Source organism: Bubalus kerabau, chromosome 15 (assembly GCF_029407905.1).
Source record: "Bubalus kerabau isolate K-KA32 ecotype Philippines breed swamp buffalo chromosome 15, PCC_UOA_SB_1v2, whole genome shotgun sequence".
NCBI lineage: Eukaryota > Metazoa > Chordata > Mammalia > Artiodactyla > Bovidae > Bubalus > Bubalus kerabau.
Window position 1 is genome coordinate 78413588 of NC_073638.1, and position 10935 is coordinate 78424522.

The following is a 10935-nucleotide window of genomic DNA, read 5'->3' on the forward strand; positions in this document are numbered from 1 at the left end:
TAACAGTAATAGTTAATAGCTAACAGTTTCCCGGGTGGCTCAGATGGTAAAGAGTCTGCCTGCAATGCAGGAAACCCAGGTTCAACCCTGGGGTCAGGAAAATCCCCTAGAGAAGGGAATGGCAACCCACTCAGGTATTCTTGCCTGGGACACGGGGCCTCAAAGGCTGAGCGCCTGCACGACTGCTGCTGCTCTTACTTCAGACACCAAGCCTGACCTGTTCTTCCTCCAAAATAAATAGTTCTTGTAGCTCTACCCAGGTTATCCCCCATGCCAAGGATCTCCAAAGCTTTGGGGACTTCCCTGTAGCTCAGACAGTAAAGAATCTGCTTGCAATGCAGGAGACTGGGGTTCAATCGCTGGGTCAAGAAGAGCCTCTGGAGAAGACAATGGCAACCCACTTTAGTATTCTGCCTGGATAATTTCACGGACAGAAGAGCCTGGTGGGCTATAGTCCATGGGGTCACAAAGAGTCAGACACGACTGAGCGACCAGCACTGTGGCTGTAACAGTTAATGAGTCTACGTCAGGGCTGGGGACCTGGGGTGTATATGTGGGAGGGGGCTGGAGTGTACATGGGGGGAGCTGGGAGAAGGACCACTCACGTCTGGTCAGAGTGTGGGGGGTGAGTTAAAACTTGGGGGAGGAGGCGGGCTTACGTGTCATTTTCCCCGCATCCAGTCAGGTCACTCGAGTTTTCTTCCCGGTTCACAGACGAGAAGGCAGAGGCTCAGGGAACGTCAAGGTCACATAGCCAGTGAAGGTCAGAACTCTAGTCTGTCTAAGCTCCGTTTCCCAGTTTTACACTGGGTATGTGAATGTGAATGTGTGCAGAGGGGCTTAATTCCTTCTTCCACTTTAATAAGAAAATGCCGCGGGGTTGGGGGAGGGGGTTGGCGCTGGGTGGGGGGGCTGGCCCAGGATGGGAGGCTCCGTCTTGTTACTAGGAGTAAATGCCCCGAACTTTGGGAGGAGTCTCTCTCTGGGAATTTCACCAGGATGGGGCTTTATACAAACTTGAAGCAAGTCCCCGCCCACTGTCCTCAGGGAGGAGGTGGGGTTGCCCCAGTCTCTACACAGATGGAGCGGAGAGTATTGAGTTCTCTTTCATGATGTGAATCTATGTCTTTTTAACCACCCTTTACCCTGGAGGAGGAGTGAGGGGGAAAGTCTTCCCAGAGACAGATCCCAATGGCAGGTTAGGTGCCTCCGTGGGAGGTCTTTGCAGACTGAATAATGGAGACGAGGAAGCTGCCTTGGACCCATGTGACTGGTTTGAGTCATCCAGTCATTCATTAATTCACTGAAGCTCTGCTCGGCTTTGGGAATTTACTGGTGAGTTGCCCCCAGCTGAACTCTGGGAGAGTTAAAAGGGCAGCAAAGCAGCTCAAAATAGGATAGCTAAGATTGGAACTGACGGGGACTTCCCCGGTGGTCCGCTGGTGAAGAATCCACCTGCCAAATAGAGACTCAGACCTAGAGGACAGACTTCTGGACACAGCGGGGGCAGGAGAGGGTGGGAGGAACTGAGAGAGTAGCACAGAAATGTGTACATTTCCATAATGTGTACATTTCCATAGATATAGTAGACGGCTAAGGGGACCTTGCTGTGTAATACAGGGAGCTCAACAGCCCGGTGCTCTGTGACAACTGAGAGGGGTGGGAAGGGATGGGAGGTGGGAGGGAGGGTCCAGAGGGAGGGGACACATGCATACCTGTGGCTGATTCATGTTGATGGTTGATGGCAGAAACCAATACAACATTGTAAAGCCATCATCCTCTGATCAAAAACAAAACAAAAAAGGATCCACCTGCCAACGCAAGGGATGCTAGTTCTGTTCCCAGGTCGGGGAAGATCCCACCCCATGTGCCTCAGAACCTCTAAGCCTATGCGCTGCAACTAGGGAGCCCAAACTCTCGAGCCCCCCCGAGCTGCCGCTCCTGAAGCCTGAGTGCTCTAGGGCCCCCTGGCCGGCAGCAAGAAAAACCACCCTGAGGAGAGGCCCGCACACCACACTAGAGGGTAGTCCTCGCTCACAGCAACCAGAAAAGAGCCTGCATGCAGCACGGAAGAGCCTGTGCAGCCAAAGAGAAATAAATAAATACAGTTTAAAAAAGAAAAAGATCGGAGCTGATGGTTAGACTTGTGCAGCCCACCTGGAGTCTTGACGTCAGGGAGGTGGGAGAAGGAGGGGCTCTGGGTCATGTCAATATTTGGAGAGTTTGAGATCAGGACGATCTAGTGGGTGATGAGATAAATTTCCAGTTAGAGTCTGGAATCAGGGAAATGCAGTTTAGACGTGTGTTTGGTTGTTAGTCGCTCAGTCGTGTCTGACTCTTCGTGACCCCGTAAACTGTAGCCTTGCCAGGCTCCTCTGTCCATGGGATTTCGCAGGCAAAACTACTGGAGTGGATTGCCATTTCCTTCTCCAGGGGATCTTCGTGTTTGGTTAGTAGAGGCTATTTTAAAATTTGAATTTAAATGCCTTTAGGTGAGGATCCCATTCCCAGCTTCCGGGGTTCTCACCACTCCTTATTGGCCACATCAGATTTATGTATTTACATGACCAGCTATCTGCCCAGCCCTGTGGCTAACAGAATTTTCCACCCGAACAGTGGATGTCTCTAAGTTTTGAGAGTCTATTAATTCAAGTAGAAACAAACCAAAGGCAGATTTGCAGAATTTAGTATAGTTTTAAACTTTGAGCTTTTCTCTCATTCTCATCGGAATGAGAATAATGCCAGTCTTTACTGGTGATCTTCATTGATGACAATGATAGTTGGTGATAAATAATAGTGAAAAAGTTGGCATTTGTTTCCACTCGTTCCACATGTTTATTGAGAGCTGCTCTGTGTTAGCACTTCTCTAGGTCTCAGGAATACAGCAGCGAAGAAAACAGACAAAAATGGAACTTGAATCCCAGTGTGGGTGGAGGGAGACAGACAATAGAGAAGATACATCATTGTATTAGATGGCGATAAGCACTACAGAGAAAAGTTGGGAAAGAAGGTAAGAAGTATTGGAAGAGGAGGGGTTAGATGGGGTGGCCGTTGTGGGCTGCACTGAGAAAATGCATATTTAGTGAAGATCTTGATTTAGTGTGGGAACTGCCTTTGGAGCGAAGACCTAGGCAGGAAAAAGCGGCAAGGGCAGAGGGTTAGAGGAGCCCCGTGGGCACACCATGCCCGGCTCTGAGTCACTTCTCTTCCGTGAGGGAGGTGCTGTCATTGTCCCCACTTGCAGATGGGCAGACTGTGGCGGGAGAACCTAAGAAAGCTCCTGTGGGTTCATAAGTGGTAGAACCGGGCTTCTAACCCAAGCGGCCTAACTCGAGATCTTGTGCCTGTAAATGCTAAGCTGAAGAAATTAGACCCAGGTATGGAGGATTTACACCTCCAGCTATAAGCAGCCTTCCCAGCCCTGGAGGAAAACCCTGGGTGTGGTGGGAGGGGAGCGAGTGACTCGGGCCTTGGCTGGCTTCCTGCTGAGTCACTGCCGATGGGCCGTGAAGGGAGGCGAGGGGCACTCAGGCCTCCCCTCCTCACACTGGTTGGTTCCTGCCTTCCGGGGGAGACCTTCCTGGCAGCTGGCCTGAACCACACATTGTCAGTGGGCAAATTCGTCTGACTTTCCTAAGAGCTCTGCTGCAGACTGTGGGTGGCCTCCGTTTGCCAGTGTGGCCCCATGGCCAGCAAGAGGGACGGGCCCTGGAGGTTGACCCTCTGCCCAGCCCAGCCCAGCACCCTCTAGCATGTCCCGGATGGACGCGTTCTGCCTCTTGTCAGACTGGCTGGCTGTCATCTTCAAGAACAGCTGTGTGCTTGCCCCGCCACTACAGACAGCCAGATGCAGAGGGCAGCCACCCACACTGCCCTGGGCCTCGAGAGGCTCACCCTCTTGACATATTCATTCAGGCAGACGGCAAGGAAGGAACCCATAAGTACTATAACGTGTATATCAAGTTTGTTAAGATTTCAAAACAGGGACTGATGAATAATAGTAGCTAGCATGGACTGAGCACTGGTAGGTTCCAAACGCTTACCATAGTTAATCTCATCTTCATAGTTCCCTCACCACCTAGCGAGGGAGGTGCTTCCTGTTTTATAGAAAAGAGCCTCAGCGAGGCCTTACCCAAGAAAGGGCCAGGAGGACAGTGGGAATAGAATCCTGGAGTCCGGAAAGTACAGGCAGGGGCTTGGTTCCCCAGAGAGCCACAGGTTAAGACTCTGTGTTTCCGCTACAGGGGGCACGGGTTCAGTCCCTGGTTGGGGAACTAAAGATCCCGCATGCTACATGGCACAGCCAAAACCAAAGGACAGAGGAGGACAGTGACAGATGAAGCTGGAGAGGACCAATGGGACCAGGGGCTTGAGATCGTGGTGGCAGGGAACCACTGAAGATTTTCCACGGCATTTCTCCTTGGTGCCCCAGAGGTGTTGGATCCTTGTTGCTTTAGTTTACAGTGACCTTGGAGCTCAGATAATGGAGACTGAACAAACACAGTGGGAAGAACTCAGACTGCCTGTGGGGCGACATCCCTCCCTGGCTCCTTGCTCACCAAGCATCCTCTGTACCTGCTGAACTTCTACAGAATACCCTTAGGTAAGAATTGTAGGGCTTCCCTGATGGCTCAGTGATAAAGAATCCAAACTGCCAAAGCAGGAGACGCAGGTCTGATCTCTGGTCGGGGAGCATTCCACACGCTGCAGAGCACCTAAGCTCGTGCACCACAACTACTCATCCTGTGCTCCAGAGCCCAGGAACCACAACTACTGAGCCCACCCGCCACAGGTGCTGAAGCCCACATGTCCCAGGGCCAGTGCTCCCCAGAAGGAGAAGCCCCTGCAATGAGAAGCCTGTGTACTGTGACGAGAGAGTAACCCCTACTTGCAGCAACTAGAGAAAAGCCCATATAACAAAGAAGACCCAGCAGAGCCAAAAATAAATAGGTAAAAAAAATTTTTTTTAAGAAAAAACGTGTTGCATTATCTTAAAAAAAAAAAAAAAAAAGAATTGTGTGTTCCAGGAATGTGCTGTGCTGTCCACAGCTGGCTGATCCTCTCCACCCTGGCCATGCCCACCTGCCCTGATTCACCTCTTCTCATGGCCTTCATCTCCTTCCTCCCCAATTCTAATGTGCACCGAAGTTGTTTCTGTTTAGCTAGCATTTCCACCGCTTTTTGCTAAACTTCTCCTCTCTGTGCATCTTATGAGATCTATTCAGGTTGGCTCATAACACCTTGGAGAAGGCAGTGGCACCCCACTCCAGTACTCTTGCCTGGAGAATCCCATGGACGGAGGAGCCTGGTGGGCTGCAGTCCATGGGGTCGCTAAGAGTCGGACACGACTGAGCAACTTCACTGTCACTTTTCACTTTCATGCATTGCAGAAGGAAACGGCAACCCACTCCAGTGTTCTTGCCCGGAGAATCCCAGGGACAGGGGAGCCTGGTGGGCTGCCATCTATGGGGTCTCACAGAGTCAGACATGACTGAAGCGACTTAGCAGCAGTAGCACAACACCTCCTTGCAGTGGACATCATTGGGTTACCTACTCAGTCTAGTCTCCTTCCTGCCTGGCTTAAGAAACCCCAGTTTTCTTCTGGGTGACCACATGGCCAGCCCCAGGCCATGGGTCTAAACCAAAGACAGCACCGTTTCCCTTTCCCAGACTCCCTTGCCGCTAGGGTATCCATGTGAGACAGCTGTTGACAGCAAGACCTGCAGGGAAGTCTGCTCCGAGGCTTCTGAGAAAGTTTTTGGTTTTTTGACAAAAGGAAACAGGCCCTGCCCCAGGGCTCCTGGGGGCAGCCCTTCCCACTGCCCCCAACGTAAATACAGTCATGATGGCTGGAGAGTCCTGCAAGCTGGGGGAGCGTATCAGGTGAGGGTTGCCAGCAGCCATCGTCTGGAGAAAGCCTGCCTTCCGAGGTGAGTGCGCCTCAAACACACAGAGAAGAGCAACAGAGCGGCAAGGAAGAGGAAGAAAAGTCAAAGTCTCTTTTTTTGAATGTCTTGATTCACACCTGAAACCAGCACCACTCCTGGAATTCCAAGTTATGTGAACAATACATGCCCTTCTTTGTTCCTTATGTGTGTTGAGATGGGTTTCTATTATTTGTAACCAAAGGCCCGGGTCTTCCATCTTGACAGCAAATGTTTAACAGGGCTCCCAACCTTCCTCTTTCTGCAACACCTGCGACCTTGACGGGCTGTTAGGATGTGAATAAGGGCTCCAGTCACATGTCATTCTCCTGCCCACCCTCAACCTGAGCACCCCTCCCCATCACACACACACACACACACACACACACACACACACACACACCTCTATCTCTACCCTCTTGGTCAAAACTGGCCCAAAGGAATGAAGAATGGGGAAACCCAGGGTGTCAACACATACCATTCTGAGCTCCACAGTGTGCCCAGAATGTACTATTTTGTAACCCCTTTGTTTGAGAAACACTGGAGTTAAGAAATGGGTGTGAGAGAAAAGTGGTCTGGGTGGGGTGCACGAGGTCTGTGTGATCCGGGAGGAACCTTTGAGAATGTGTGTCTCTTGTCTCACTCATTTATTATTCAGAAAACACATTAGTGTATATATATATACACACATATGCAATGGCAACCCACTCCAGTACTCTTGCCTAGAAGATCGCATGGACGGAGGAGCCTGGTAGGCTGCAGTCCATGGGGTCGCTGGGAGTCGGGCACGACTGAGAGACTTTACTTTCACTTTTCACTTTCATGCATTGGAGAAGGAAATGGCAACCTACTCCAGTGTTCTTGCCTGGAGAATCCCAGGGATGGGGAGCCTGGTGGGCTGCCGTCTGTGGGGTCACACAGAGTCGGACACGACTGAAGCGACTTAGCAGCATACACACATATATTTTGCTACACCTCGTTTGGCTTGTGAGGTCTTAGTTCCTCAATCAGGGATTGAACCTCAGCAGTGACAGCGCTGAGTCCTAATCTCTGGACGACCAGGGAATTCCCTGTGCTGTGCTAAGTCCCTTCGTGTCCGACTCTTGAGACCCTGTGGACCGTAGCCCACTGGGTTCCTCTGTCCATGAGCTTCTCTAGGCAAGAATACTGGAGTGGATTGCCATGCCCTCCTCCAGGGGATCTTCCTGACCCAGGGATCGAACCCGAGTCTCTTATGTCTCCTGCATTGGCAGGTGGGTTCTTTACCACTCGCGGCACCTGGGAAGCCCATGGAAGTCCCTACGACAGTATTATTAACTTTAGTGAACACGCTGCATGTTATATGCTGTGACATTTATTTTCAGAGTGGAAGTTTGTACTTTTTGGTCTTCTTTCCCCATTTTTGCCCACCCCCACCCCCGACTCCCATGCCCACCCCCCACCTCTGACACCACCCATCTGTTCTCCACACAACACGTTTTTCTTTTGAGCACCTATTTGGTGCCGGAGTCTAAAACCTTCCCTGCTTTCTCTCCGTGGGTGAGGAAATGCGAGGTACAGCGTATGAAAGCTGCAAAAGAAAGAAACCAGCTGGTGAGTCTCCACCTTCTCTCCTTCTCAAAACGGAAACGACCTTAAAATGAAACAGACGAAATCCAGATTGGCAAGAGAGCCTTACTATTGAGAGGGATCTGAGATACTAACACGAGGCGTCACGCTGGGAGTGGGAACCTCCTTTCCTGGAAACCTTCAGGATAAAGGTCTAAACCGCTGACTCACTCTTGCTAGGCATGTCCGTGGGGTAACGCAGAGAGCAAGGGCTTCTGAGTGAATAAACTTGGGTTGGAATCCTGATTCCTTTCTTGAAAAGGGTGAATTTTGACAAATTGTTAAGCCTCTGAGGCTTGGTGTTCTTTGAGTTATTGGGAGCATTTTATGAAGATAATAAGTAATTAAAAAAAATTGTCTGTGCTGTTCTTAGTTGTGGCACGTGAGATCTTTTGTTGCGGCATGCAGGATCTAGTTCCCTGACCAGGGATCAAACCCGGGCCCCCGCCTTGGGAGTCTCAGCCACTGGACTACTAGGGAAATCCCTATGGAATGTTTTTTTGAGGGCTGACTATATTCTGGCTCCGATCCAAGCGCTGTATGTGTCTTAACTCATGAAACCTTTACAACAAATGAAGAAATCAAGGCTTAGGAAGGTCAGATGCCTTGCCGGTCAGCTGTAAAGCCTGGCTTTGAACTCAGGGAGCCTGGCTCCAAAGCTTGTGCATGTAACCAGGTCACTTACTGCCACTCTTCTTGGTAAAATGGAGATGACTCCTTTGGTTCAATCACTAGAAAGGATAAGAAAGTGGTAAGATGCAAGGGCTCTGGAGCCACACTGCCCCGGGGGTTCAAATCCCAGGTTTAGAATCTGCCTGCCAATGCAGGAGACAAATCCCATGAATGGAGGAACCTGGTGGGCTGCAGTCCATGGGGTCGCTGAGAGTCAGACACTACTGAGTGACTTCACTTTCACTTTTCACTTTCATGCATTGGAGAAGGAAATGGCAACCCGCTCCAGTATTCTTGCCTAGAGAATCCCAGGGACAGCGGAGCCTGGTGGGCTGCTGTCTATGAGGTCGCACAGATTCGGACACGACTGAAGCAACTTAGCAGCAGCAGCAGGAGACATAAGAGATGTGGGTTCGATCCCTGGATGGGGAAGACTCCCTGGAGGAGGGTACAGCAACCCACCTCTGTGTTCTTGCCTGGGAGATCCTGTGGACACAGGGGCCTGGTGGGTTGTAGTCCATGGGGTCACAAAGACTGAAACAACAGCAGCTGCAGTTATGAGCAGATCGCTTCACTTCTCTATCCCTGCCTTGATTTCCTCATCTGTGAAATGGAGCTGAAAGTAACACTCTTTGGCCTTTTGTGAGAACTGAGGGAGTTAACCCAATAAACTCTCTTTTTAATTTATTTTTATTTATTTGGCTGTACCAGATCTCCATTTGCGGCACTCGGGATCGCTCCCTGCGACATGTGAACTCTGAGTTGCCGCCTGTGGGATCTAATTCCCCGAGCAGGAATTGAACCTGGCTCCCCTGCAGGGGGAGCGCAGAGTCTTAACCAGGGGCCCACCAGGGAAAGTCAAAACAATAGACTTGCATCATACCTGCTGCCGGGTAAACACTCGGTACCTGCTGCCTAGTACTGTTTCAGGTCTCTCTGTTTCCTCAGGGAGGCCCCGCTGTCCACCCCCACCCAATCTGAATTATGTCCCCATCTCTGAGCATCCTGCTTCTTTCCCAGACAGCACTTAGGATTACTTGCAATCATGTATAATAGTAGCCATTTCACCGTGTTGTTATGAAGATTAAAGGAGATGATGTGAGGAAAGCACGGAGCTTCGTGGCACATGTTTGGCTCTTGGCAAGGGTAAGCTGCTATATTATTATCACCAGCTATTTACACTGGATGCCTTCCTTGGTTGAAAACACTGATGTAGTGACGTATTGACAATTTCACCAAATCTAAGCGTTATTCAGCTGCGTCCGACTCTTTGCGACTCCGTGGACTGTAGCCCGCCAGGCTCCTCTGTCCATGGAATTCTCCAGGCCAGAGTTGGGTTGCCATTTTCTACTCCAGGGGTTCTTCCTGACCCAGGGATCGAACCCAGGTCTTCTTCATTGCAGGCAGGTTCTTTACCATCTGATCCAAAGCAGCCATCAATTATAACCCACACCATTACTAATGGATTTCTAAGAAATACAAAATCATGGCATAAAGCTTTCTTATCACTTAGAATTTCCATTTCGTGCATAGTGAAAGAGCTCTTTAAGTCTTATTTAGACATAGATTTTTATTGTGTATCAAGCTGCTCTGTTTCCTTGCTTTTTAAAAAACACAATAACTTTTCATTTCAGTGCCAAATCAGCGTGAAGTCTTTTTGAAGACATTGTCAGCAGAGATTAAACCAACGTCTGCGGTGCTGGCGCTGCCCAAAGCTTAACGACAAGGATGACGAGATGCGGAACCGTGACCGAGTTCGTGCATGCGCACTACATCACCGCCGTCTCCCGCCTGCTTGCGATTTGAGATGCCGCCGTTACCACACACGGCCTTATTTCAGAGACGTTAAAATTATGTTGAAAAAGGTGTCGTAAGTTTGATGGAGTACAATAAGAAAATTTGAATGTCCTCCCTAACAGTTGTGTTGTTTCTTATTTGATGTTTCAAAAGCCACTGTGGTTTAAGTCAAACCTATGTAGGTTTTCCCTCTAAGTAACGGTTTCATCTTTAGCACTGAGCTTTTTTTTTAAAACAGTTTTATGTATTTATTTGGCAGTGCTGGGTGTTAGTTGCGGCACGCAGGATCTTCAGTCGCAACTTGCTAACTCCTAGCTGCGGCATGTGGGATCTAGTTCCTTGACCAGGGATGGAACCCGGGCCCCCTGCATTGGGAATGCAGAATCTTAGCCACTGGACTGCCCAGGGAAGTCCCCTAGCCTTGAGTTTTGATTCACGCAATGCTAGCTGCTGTAAAAGATAAACCCGAAAACCACATTGGTTAACACTCTAAAGGTCGATATCTTGCATGTATAAAGTCCAAATCAGACGTTCCTCGTTGGCGGCAAGGACTTCATGTCGTCATTCAGGGATCCAGATACAGAGATTTTGCCAGTTCCAAGAGATCAAGGCTGCCCTGGGGCTGGAAACATAGAAGGTTTTATGGGCTGAGCCTGGAGGAGGCAGGCACAGAACACTTTTTCTCACATTCCACTGTCAGATCTTGATCATATGGCCGCACCTACGGGAGCCTGGGAAATGTTCTGTGGCCGTGTCACCAGGAAGAAGGGGAACTGAGTTTGGTAATCAGATACCAGTATCTGCTCTGGGCTTTGTAGGAAGTTCAAGTCCTGTGACGGCCATGCTGTGTAAGTTAATTCATTGCACCCTCACAGCAAACCCCCCAAATGGTTACTATCTTCATTCTACAGGTAAAGAAGCAGAGGCTTGGGAT

At 49.9% G+C, this 10935-nt stretch overlaps 1 long non-coding RNA gene across 5 annotated transcripts; it reads left to right on the forward strand.

Moving 5' to 3' along the window:
- Positions 1-1003: 1003 nt before the first annotated feature.
- Positions 1004-10100, forward strand: LOC129628412 (uncharacterized). 5 transcript variants are annotated; one of them, XR_008702817.1, is made up of 4 exons: positions 1004-1335; positions 2860-3010; positions 4245-4950; positions 9839-10100. It is a non-coding gene; the product is annotated as an uncharacterized LOC129628412 (long non-coding RNA). The 5 variants fall into 5 exon arrangements; XR_008702821.1 differs by having other exon boundaries at positions 2871-3010; XR_008702819.1 differs by lacking the exon at positions 1004-1335 and adding an exon at positions 2303-2492.
- Positions 10101-10935: the final 835 nt, after the last annotated feature.